This window comes from Nerophis lumbriciformis, linkage group LG10, assembly GCF_033978685.3.
Source record: "Nerophis lumbriciformis linkage group LG10, RoL_Nlum_v2.1, whole genome shotgun sequence".
NCBI classification, from domain to species: Eukaryota; Metazoa; Chordata; class Actinopteri; order Syngnathiformes; family Syngnathidae; genus Nerophis; species Nerophis lumbriciformis.
Genome location: NC_084557.2, coordinates 12,861,178 through 12,873,509, shown reverse-complemented (window position 1 = coordinate 12,873,509; position 12,332 = coordinate 12,861,178). Strand labels below are relative to the sequence as shown.

The 12,332-nt window shown below is 42.9% G+C and overlaps 1 long non-coding RNA gene across 1 annotated transcript; it reads right to left on the bottom strand.

Moving 5' to 3' along the window:
• Window positions 1–1,054: 1,054 nt before the first annotated feature.
• LOC133612160 (uncharacterized) lies at window positions 1,055–3,828 on the bottom strand. The gene is made up of 3 exons (XR_009816089.1): window positions 3,609–3,828; window positions 3,415–3,481; window positions 1,055–1,162 (listed from the first exon to the last, which is right to left on the bottom strand). It is a non-coding gene; the product is annotated as an uncharacterized lncRNA (long non-coding RNA).
• Between the last annotated feature and the right edge of the window lie 8,504 nt (window positions 3,829–12,332).

Sequence of the window (12,332 nt, the reverse complement as noted above, 5' to 3'; positions counted from 1 at the left end):
CTTCAACAAAATATGAATGTAAGTTCATAAACTGAACATCAAATCAAGTAGGCTATTCCATTCATTACCATAAACCCAGAGTTCCCCCCATGCCATGATGGTTTGACCCTCACTAAAATGTCTGTCAAAAAGAACTGTGAAAAGAAATGCAACAATGCAATATTCAGTGTTGACAGCTAGATTTTTTGTGGACATGTTCCATAAATATTGATGTTAAAGATTTATTTTTTTGTGAAGAAATGTTTAGAATTAAGTTGATGAGTCCAGATGGATCTCTATTACAATCCCCAAAGAGGGCACTTTAAGTTGATGATTACTTCTATGTGTAGAAATCTTTATTTATAATTGAATCACTTGTTTATTTTTCAACAAGTTTTTAGTTATTTTTTCCAAATAGTTCAAGAAAGACCACTACAAATGAGCAATATTTTTCACTGTTATACAATCTAATAAATCAGAAACTGATGACATAGTGCTATATTTTACTTCTTTATCTCTTTTTTTCAACCAAAAATGCTTTGCTCTGATTATGGGGTACTTGAATTAAAAAAATGTTCACAGGGGGTACATCACTGAAAAAAGGTTGAGAACCACTGATGTAGACCACAAGGAAGTGTTTTAAATGTAGGAAAAAAAATAAGTAAAGCGCACAAAAAAGGTAGAATAATGTGTTGTTTTCACACCGACGTGGGAAATGCAGTGACATAAATGCTGCTAAAAACAGCTTTTACGATGCAGAGTCTAAATCAAAGAGTGTGCAGGTGTACCTAAAGTTGTGGCCGGGTGAATCTAATCTTTATGAAGTTTCTTTTCGACCGTGTCTGGGGAAAAACATAGCACTGAGGACTTTATGATATATACTTAACTGTACATTTTCAAAAGATAAATGATGCCACTTTTGGAGAGGGTGGGGTTTTCGAGACTTAGGATCTTTAGTTTTGGTGGGAAAACAGGAGAATATTTTAGATTTTCCCAGGTAAATAAGAGAGTTCTTTAGCTTTCCTTTCTGGTTCTTGGGACAATGTATTGGATAAGTAGTCAATAAACACAGCAGTTGAAAGGTTTACAATTTGTATTCAAGCAGGTCCAAGTCTCTGAATGGAAAACACAGTCGAGCCTCATCACAGCTTGCCACACCTTTTCTCAGGAAATGAAAGTGGCTCTGCAGAGGAAAGTCAAAGTTAACGATAAAAGAAACTCTACTGGACAGAGTGGTAGAATGGCTCAATCAATCATATCTAACACTAAATACAAGAACAAACAGAGCATTATTAATGTGTGTGTTTGTTTTGGATTGAAATTGATTGAAACTTTTATTAGTAGCTTGCACAGTACATATTCCATACAATTGACCACTAAATGGTAACACCCCAATAAGTTTTTCAACTTGTTTAAGTCGGGGTCCACGTTAATCAATTCATGGAAACCTTGTGTGAGAGACTATTGTGATCAGACTGAATTCAATGTCAACATTTAAGTACTAATTCCATCATTTAAACAGTAATAATATCTAACAGTTCCTCAAGGAGGGCCCAATGTAAATGTAACAACACTTTGAGCTGACATATTTTCAATATATGACTTACTTACTTATTAAATAATGGGATGGAAGAAATAAAATGGTGAATCTGAAGGTTAAATCTAAATAGTAAATATAAATGTTAAATCTAAATATACATGTTACATGGTTCATGTAAATATAAATATTAAATATACATGTTTTATCGTATGTTATAAATATAATATAATATAAATCTTAAACAGTAAATTGAACTGTTAAATGTTGAACATTAAATCTAAGTGGGAAATGTAAATGTTGAATAAAAACATGAATCTAAATGGTGAATGTTAAATCTAAGAGTTATAAGCCAAAGTTAAAGTACCAATGATTGTCACACACACACTAGGTGTGGCGAAATTATTCTCTGCATTTGACCCACCACCCTCAATCACCCCCTGGGAGGTGAGGGGAGCAGTGAGCAGCAGCGGTGGCCGCGCCCGGGAATCATTTTTGGTGATTTAACCCCCAATGCCAACCCTTGATGCCGAGTGCCAAGCAGGGAAGTAATGGGTCCCATTTTTATAGTCTTTGGTATGACTCGGCCGGGGTTTGAACTCACGACCTACCGACCTCAGGGCGGACCCTCTAACATCTAAATGGTAAATGTCCAATTGAAATGTTAAATCTAAATAACAATGCTAAGCGTTACATCCAAATGTTAAATATAAATCCATCCATCCATCGCTTTTCTACCGCTTGTCCCTTTTGTGGTCGCGGGGGCTGCTGGAGCCTATCTCAGCTGCATTCGGGCAGTAGGCGGGACACACCCTGGACAAGTCGCCACCTACTCGCAGGGCCAACGTTAAATCTATATGTTAAATCTAAATCTAAATGTTAAATGGCAAATCTAAGTGTTACAATCGAAATGTTAAATGCAAATATCAAATCTGGATATTAATGTGAAATGTTAAATCTAAATGTCAGATCTAAATCTAAATGTTAAATGTGAACGTTAAAAGTCGGAAAATAAATGTTAAATACAAATGTTGAATTTCAATCTACTCTTAAATCTAAATATTAAATCTAAATGTGTTTCCTGGTCTAAAACCGAATATTTAAAAACATGCAAATATCCCACTGTTCCCACGCTTCTCAGCGCAAAGACACGCCCACAACGCCAACGACCGTGCTTTGGAAGAGGATGAACCGTAAGGAGAAGGAACGAAAATGAAAATGTAACATGATAAAGGAACATATCCGCAACAACCGGATTCGAACTTATGACTAATGATGACTACACACTCATAACACTTAACATTTAGATTTATACTTAATATTTCTATTCAACATTTCTATTGAACATTTAAATTTATCATTTTTATTTAGTATTTAGATTTAACTTTTGGATTTAATAGTTAGATTTAAGATTTATACTTAACATTTAGATTGACCATTTCAATGAATTTTTTTTAGATTTAACATTTATCCACACCTTTTACCTCAAATGTGAAAAAAGTGGGTTAAATATTTGAACTATAAAAGCGAGACAAGTGTGATTGAATTTGTACTTTTGGCACTCCATAGTTAGTGTGGTGGCAAACCGCACAAAGGGAGTAAAACTACCTAACATTTGATTAAGACGCATTACAGGGTGCAAGTTTGAAATGATCCTTAGCCCCGACTATACAAATAAATATGCTGCTGCAAATTACTAATTAAAATATTACACATAATTAAAATAATCAATACAGACACTTGTCAAACTTCATTCCAACCTCTAAACTTTTGAAAAGTGAAATATCATTCATGATATTAGAGCAGGAGGGTCCTGCATGTTAGGACCTTGTCAAGAAACAAGGTTAAAATGCAGAAATATCAATAAAATACATAAACAAAAGTCAAATTCCACTCACTATTTGAGCCGCCATGCTCCTGATTGATCACGCTAGTTGGTCTCTGTTGTTACCTGGGAGGAATAGTCTGCCATGATGGTGTATAATCATGCAAAAACAAACACAAAAGCGATACATAATGAGCATTAAAAATCACTGGACCGACAATGCAATGATAAATGTTGACTTTGTTTTTGATGAGGATTCATATTTACCTGTTCTTCAGATCCTGTAAGTGTAGTACACATTTAACGGTTAAGAAAGAAGTAAGAAAGAAACCTAACAATAACAAGAATAAACAACAAAGTAAAAGCCGTTTCAGAGCAGCCAGGGAAATTTCCACGTTCATATATTTGACATAAGGAGGATGGCTTTCTCGCACACACACTTGCACAGTGAGTGCCATCTTCTCGCTGTTCTTCCCTCTGGCTAATCCCCACGCCACACCACACAAAAACATGTTTGGCAAGTGGGAGGGGCGCAGGCAAAAGGTGAACGCAGTGTCACCATTTAAAGGGGAAGTGTCAAAATCATTTCCACTGAGGGCCACATCGCAGTTGTGTTTGTCCCCAGAGGGCCGCTTCTAACGGTGACTACTATTATTACACCATTTTTTAAATGCATTTTATGAATAGATTTTCTAAAAACTAAAATGTAAAAAACAATATATGGTAAGTTGCAATAATTTCACCTCAAAATGTAGTGTATATTATTGTAAATGGAAAAACAATACTGCTGTTTTACGGCAAAAAAAAAGGTTTTTTTTACTGTAAAATGTATAATTTTTTTTACTGTAAATAAAAAAACCCTGCAATTTTACAGTTAAATTTTGGCACCTGAGCTGCCAGTTTTTTTTATTTTATTTTATTTTTTACAGCAAATCAACAACTGTAGATTTTTCGGGGTATTACTGTAAATGCCATAACGGCACCACAGTTTATTACAGTAAAAAAAGTACAGTTTTTTTCATTTGGAGAAAAATGCAGTAAAAACCACAGTAAATTTGACAGTTTTACCATGAAATCTATTGCTACTTTTACATTGCACCACTTGATAGATAACTTGCTTTGAAATCATTATTAGTATTTATTTCTATTTAAAAAAATGGTTTGAGTATTTGATCATATATTTTTGCATAATTAGACAATATTTAAGTTAACATGATTTGCGATTACATGGAGTACCTTTTTTCCCCTCCCAAAATAGAAAGAAAGAATACATTTAGTAAGAAAAGTTACAGTACTTTATTGATACATGTTATTTCCAGGCTTTCGAGGGCCAAATAAAATGAATTGGCGGGCCACATCTGGCCCCCGGGCCTTGAGTTTGACACCTGTGATTTAAAGGGTAACGGCACTTAAAAAAAAAAAAAATGCCTATCATTATGTGAGACAAAAACACATATATTACTCTTTTCTGTGCATACTAAATAGTAAAAAAAAAACTGCTAGCAAGAGGCGGTTAACAATGCAGGTAATGGGGATACGATCTTTTCCGCCTGTAAAGCTAAACTGCTTTAAACTGTGTAAAGATTATAATTAATTCATTCGTCCAAGCGGGAAAATATAAACATCCCATCAGTCGGCATCCAAGTGAGAGCAGACATTATTCAGTAAGTGTTTGTTTGATTATGTTTGTAGTTTATATGTCTTGTTTAGCACTTACTGAAATAGTGCTTCTTGCTGGATATGCTCTGGGTAAATAAAGTTCTCCCTGTGTTTCCACCAAAAACTACCCGGGTAGATTTAGTGACACACCATTTGTGTAGTTATTAGCATCAACCCGAGTGAACAGCCCCCAAGTCAAACAATTTGGACTCCCCTGATCTAGAATAAACTAGCGAGAAAGCAGCTCACCGGTTCTTGACGTCAACATGGCGGCAACAAGCTAGTTAGCTCTCTCTAATCACAGCGCGTTATTTTCAGGTACTTTATGGGCGGAATAGAGGACCTCCCATTGACTCCATTGTAAGCCGACTTTTATTTACAAGTTAGAATGCATTTAAAAAAAATACATCTGTCTTCTTGTCTTGTGAACAATAGGAGAACTGCACATTTTGCCTATTGTTCACAATCATTATAAGAGACAATGTTATGGTTTACTAAAGGAAGATGACAGCAACAGACACCAGGTGGCAGTAATGTTCAATAATTGATTATATATATAGTCAATATATATATAATAATAATAATAATAAATAATACTAACTAATACACTCACCCAAGGAAATGGAGTGTGTCAAACCCAAGTGTGTGTGTGTGTGTGTGTGTGTGTGTGTGTGTGTGTGTGTGTGTGTGTGTGTGTGTGTGTGTGTGTGTGTGTGTGTGAGGCTATGTGTGTAGTTAGCTGTAGTGTGTGCTACCAAGTGTTGATGAGAGCGAAGGAACGAGGCAGTCCATGGGGCAGGCAGGTGATTCGGGGCGAGAGAGAGGCGTCAGAGTCCAGGGGCGAGCGAGGAGTCGAGGAACGAGAGACGCAGTCGAGATCCAGGGCAACGGAAGGAAAACACTGTGGAAACACGGGAGAAGAGAAGGGACAAATCAAGCCATGGAGAGGAAACAAGGATGGAGCATAAAGCTTGTCGCTTACGGTACACCATTTGAGTTCCCGCAAGGATCCCCGGGTCCACTGGTCCTTTTAGCAGCTCGCCCTCATCAGTTCCAGGTGTGCAGATTGCTGATCGTCTGCAGGCTTGTAGCTGTGTAGGCGTGCTGCTCTCAGCGTGAGCAGGGGCGTGTCCGAGCGCGCTGTCAGCGGAGCCTCTAGGTGCTCCCGCAGTGGAGGGAGAAGCAGACTGCGCGTGCGCCGTAACAGACAAGAGGATGGATGTTTTGTTTTTGTTTGCATTCTAAATATTAAATACAACGTCCATCCATCCATCCATCCATCCATCCATCTTCTTCCGCTTATCCGAGGTCGGGTCGCGGGGGCAGCAGCCTAAGCAGGGAAGCCCAGACTTTCCTCTCCCCAGCCACTTCGTCCAGCTCCTCCCGGGGGATCCCGAGGCGTTTCCAGGCCAGCCGGGAGAGATAGTCTTCCCAACGTGTCCTGGGTCTTCCCCGTGGCCTCCTACCGGTCGGACGTGCCCGAAACACCTCCCTAGGGAGGCGTTTGGGTGCCCAAACCACCTCATGCCCGAACCACCTCATCTGGCTCCTCTCGATGTGGAGGAGCAGCGGCTTTACTTTGACAGAGCTTCTCACCCTATCTCTAAGGGAGAGCCCCGCCACCCGGCGGAGGAAACTCATTTCGGCCGCTTGTACCCGTGATCTTGTCCTTTCGGTCATAACCCAAAGCTCATGACCATAGGTGAAGATGGGAACGTAGATCGACCGGTAAATCGACAGCTTTGCCTTCCGGCTCAGCTCCTTCTTCACCACAACGGATCGATACAGCGTCCGCATTACTGAAGACGCCGCACCGATCCGCCTGTCGATCTCACGATCCACTCTTCCCTCACTCGTGAACAAGACTCCGAGGTACTTGAACTCCTCCACTTGGGGAAAGATCTCCTCCCCAACCCGGAGATGGCACTCCACCCTTTTCCGGGCGAGAACCATGGACTCGGACTTGGAGGTGCTGATTGCCATCCCAGTCGCTTCACACTCGGCTGCGAACCGATCCAGTGAGAGCTAAAGATCTTGGCCAGATGGAGCCATCAGGACCACATCATCTGCAAATAGCAGAGACCTAATCCTGTAGCCACCAAACCGGATCCCCTCAACGCCTTGACTGCGCCTAGAAATTCTGTCCATAAAAGTTATGAACAGAATCTGTGACAAAGGGCAGCCTTGGCGGAGTCCAACCCTCACTGGAAACGTGTCCGACTTACTGCCGGCAATGCGGACCAAGCTCTGACACTGATCGTACAGGGAGCGAACCGTTACGTATTTTGATCATTTTAACATATGCAGCGCATTCTTTTCAAAAACACACCACATTTACTTTTGTTTTCTTTCATCACTGATTAATTCTCACCGCAGACTTTATGAAAGCCAACAAACATAATAATACTTCACTTACTGTACAATGTCTGCTGTCATTAGGTTGCCGACTGCTATGATGTTCATATTGTCCCTTTTAGATGAAGAATGAATCATAATCCTCACAAAGAAACCAGTCTTTTTGTGTCTTTCTCGCCATTTCCGGGCCCTAATTGGCTGTCAAAGTGTACCAGCTTGTCGGATTACTTTCTCAGACTTCTTCTGTCCAGGTGAGATGCATGATTTATGATCTACAATAAACTTGCAGGGAGCAAGGAAGCGAGGAAGCAGCAGACCACTTGATGGTTGTAAACATAGGAACACAAGCTTGTGATCACGAAGTGCCTCTAAATAGTTTGTCTGCGTTAGCACTTCTAATAACAATATCACTAATACTTGGTAAATATTTCAATCATGAAATGTAAATGGAGTGTTGTTTTTGAATGGTTATTTATTGAATTTCATGAGCGAAATTGGCTCCGCTGTAAGCAGACTTTTATTTACGTTTATTTAATATTTAGAATCCTTTGACAAAAAAAATCCATCCGTCATGTCTTTCATAATGATTGTGAACGATAGGTAACATTTAAAAAAGAAAGCGCAGTTCCCCTTTAAGATTCTTTGCCAAGGACCTCCAAAGAAGCAGGCGGCCACTCGGTAGTTCTCTTTTATCAAGCACGTGTCCTGTAACTCTGTAAAGTGCCTAAAGTTTTTGTTTGTCATGTCCTGTAGTTTTCACAGCATTGGATCATCTATAAACCCCGTTTCCATATGAGTTGGGAAATTGTGTTAGATGTAAATATAAACGGAATACAATGATTTGCAAATCCTTTTCAACCCATATTCAGTTGAATGCACTACAAAGACAAGATATTTGATGTTCAAACTCATAAACTTTATTTTTTTTGGTGCAAATAATAATTAACTTAGAATTTCATGGCTGCAACACGTGCCAAAGTAGTTGGGAAAGGGCATGTTCACCACTGTGTTACATGGCCTTTCCTTTTAACAACACTCAGGAAACGTTTGGGAACTGAGGAGACACATTTTTTAAGCTTCTCAGGTGGAATTCTTTCCCATTCTTGCTTGATGTACAGCTTAAGTTATTCAACAGTCCGGGGGTCTCCGTTGTGGTATTTTAGGCTTCATAATGCGCCACACATTTTCAATGGGAGACAGGTCTGGACTACAAGCAGGCCAGTCTAGTACCCGCTCTCTATTACTTTGAAGCCACGTTGATGTAACACGTGGCTTGGCATTGTCTTGATGAAATAAGCAGGGGCGTCCATGGTAACGTTGCTTGGATGGCAACATATGTTGCTCCAAAACCTGTATGTACCTTTCAGCATTAATGGCGCCTTCACAGATGTGTAAGTTACCCATGTCTTGGGCACTAATACACCCCCATACCACCACAGATGCTGGCTTTTCAACTTTGCGCCTATAACAATCCGGATGGTTCTTTTCCTCTTTGGTCCGGAGGACACGACGGCCACAGTTTCCAAAAACAATTTGAAATGTGGACTCGTCAGACCACAGAACACTTTTCCACTTTGTATCAGTCCATCTTAGATGAGCTCAGGCACAGCGAAGCCGACGGCGTTTCTGGGTGTTGTTGATAAACGGTTTTCGCCTTGCATAGGAGAGTTTTAACTTGCACTTACAGATGTAGCGACCAACTGTAGTTACTGACAGTGGGTTTCTGAAGTGTTCCTGAGCCCATGTGGTGATATCCTTTACACACTGATGTCGCTTGTTGATGCAGTACAGCTTGAGGGATCGAAAGTCACGGGCTTAGCTGCTTACGTGCAGTGACTTCTCCAGATTCTCTGAACCCTTTGATGATATTACGGACCGTAGATGGTGAAATCCCTAAATTCCTTGCAATAGCTGGTTGAGAAAGGTTTTTCTTAAACTGCTCAACAATTTGCTCACGCATTTGTTGACAAAGTGGTGACCCTCGCCCTATCCTTGTTTGTGAATGACTGAGCATTTCATGGAATCTACTTTTATACCCACCTGTTCCCAATTTGCCTGTTCACCTGTGGGATGTTCCAAATAAGTGTTTGATGAGCATTCCTCAACTTTATCAGTATTTATTGCCACCTTTCCCAACTTCTTTGTCACATGTTGCTGGCATCAAATTCTAAAGTTAATGATTATTTGCAAAAAAAAAAAAAAAAGTTTATCAGTTTGAACATCAAATATGTTGTCTTTGTAGCATATTCAACTGAATATGGGTTGAAAATGATTTGCAAATCATTGTATTCCGTTTATATTTACATCTAACACAATTTCCCAACTCATATGGAAACGGGGTTTGTAAGTAAAGGACAAGCCGTGCCAGTGTGGTCATCCTGGAGCCACAAAGTGGTTGAATAGTCCTGCGCTCGGGCCGCCGCAGTTCTTGCACGTGTTGTGCAATGAGCTGAAAGTCATCTGAGTAATATCATGAGTGTGTCATTTACACACTGACTGACACACACAACCTTGTCTAGTCTACGTTAAACTCCTTGCCGCGGACTCTTGCACAAGACTTCATCATGAGCAGGCTCAAAGTCAACATGTAGAATGGGTTTAGATCAACAAACCTTTATTAATAGAAGAATGCTGTGTACATCAATCATTCACACATTTTTAGTATTAAACCACTTTAACAAAGCATACAAGTTACGATTCACATCCTTCTCCATCCATCCATCCATCTTCTTCCGCTTATCCGAGGTCGGGTCGCGGGGGCAGCAGCTTAAGCAGGGAAGCCCAGACTTCCCTCTCCCCAGCCACTTCGTCCAGCTCCTCCCGGGGGATCCCGAGGCGTTCCCAGGCCAGCCGGGAGACATAGTCTTCCCAACGTGTCCTGAGTCTTCCCCGTGGCCTCCTACCGGTCGGACGTGCCCTAAACACCTCCCTAGGGAGGCGCTCGGGTGGCATCCTGACCAGATGCCCGAACCACCTCATCTGGCTCCTCTCGATGTGAAGGAGCAGCGGCTTTACTTTGAGCTCCCCCCGGAAGACAGAGCTTCTCACCCTATCTCTAAGGGAGAGCCCCGCCACCCGGCGGAGGAAACTCATTTCGGCCGCTTGTACCCGTGATCTTGTCCTTTCGGTCATAACCCAAAGCTCATGACCATAGGTGAGGATGGGAACGTAGATCGACCGGTAAATTGAGAGCTTTGCCTTCCGGCTCAGCTCCTTCTTCACCACAACGGATCGATACAGCGTCCGCATTACTGAAGACGCCGCACCGATCCGCCTGTCGATCTCACGATCCACTTCCCTCACTCGTGAACAAGACTCCGAGGTACTTTAACTCCTCCACTTGGGGCAAGATCTCCTCCCCAACCCGGAGATGGCACTCCACCCTTTTCCGGGCGAGAACCATGGACTCGGACTTGGAGGTGCTGATTCTCATTCCAGTCGCTTCACACTCAGCTGCGAACCGATCCAGTGAGAGCTGAAGATCCTGGCTAGATGAAGCCATCAGGACGACATCATCTGCAAAAAGCAGAGACCCAATCCTGCAGCCATCAAACCGGATCCCCTCAAAGCCTTGACTGCGCCTAGAAATTCTGTCCATAAAAGTTATGAACAGAATCGGTGACAAAGGGCAGCCTTGGCGGAGTCCAACCCTCACCGGAAACGTGTCCGACTTACTGCCGGCAATGCGAACCAAGCTCTGACACTGATCATACAGGGAGCGGACCGCCACAATCAGACAGTCCGAAACCCCATACTCTCTGAGCACTCCCCACAGGACTTCCCGAGGGACACGGTCGAATGCCTTCTCCAAGTCCACAAAGCACATGTAGACTGGTTGGGCAAACTCCCATGCACCCTCAAGGACCCTGCCGAGAGTATAGAGCTGGTCCACAGTTCCACGACCAGGACGAAAACCACACTGTTCCTCCTGAATCCGAGGTTCGACTATCCGACGTAGCCTCCTCTCCAGTACACCTGAATAGACCTTACCGGGAAGGCTGAGGAGTGTGATCCCACAATAGTTGGAACACACCCTCCGGTTCCCCTTTTTAAAGAGAGGAACCACCACCCCGGTCTGCCAATCCAAAGGTACTGCCCCCGATGTCCACGCGATGCTGCAGAGTCTTGTCAACCAAGACAGCCCCACAGCATCCAGAGCCTTAAGGAACTCCGGGCGGATCTCATCCACCCCTGGGGCCTTGCCACCGAGGAGCTTTTTAACTACCTCAGCAACCTCAGCCCCAGAAATAGGAGAGCCCACCACAGATTCCCCAGGCACTGCTTCCTCATAGGAAGACGTGTTGGTGGGATTGAGGAGGTCTTCGAAGTATTCCCTCCACCGATCCACAACTTCCGCAGTCGAGGTTAGCAGAACACCATCCGCACCATACACGGTGTTGGTAGTGCACTGCTTCCCCTTCCTGAGGCGGCGGATGGTGGTCCAGAATCGCTTCGAAGCCGTCCGGAAGTCGTTTTCCATGGCTTCCCCGAACTCCTCCCATGTCCGAGTTTTTGCCTCCGCGACCGCTGAAGCCGCACACCGCTTGGCCCGTCGGTACCTGTCCGCTGCCTCAGGAGTCCCATGAGCCAAAAGAACCCGATAGGACTCCTTCTTCAGCTTGACGGCATCCCTCACCGCCGGTGTCCACCAACGGGTTCTAGGATTACCGCCACGACAGGCACCAACTACCTTGCGGCCACAGCTCCAATCAGCCGCCTCGACAATAGAGGTGCGGAACATGGTCCACTCAGACTCAATGTCCAGCACCTCCCTCGTGACATGTTCAAAGTTCTTCCGGAGGTGGGAATTGAAACTCTCTCTGACAGGAGACTCTGCCAGACGTTCCCAGCAAACCCTCACAATGCGTTTGGGCCTGCCAGGTCTGTCCGGCATCCTCCCCCACCATCGCAGCCAACTCACCACCAAGTGGTGATCGGTAGAAAGCTCCGCCCCTCTCTTCACCCGAGTGTCCAAAA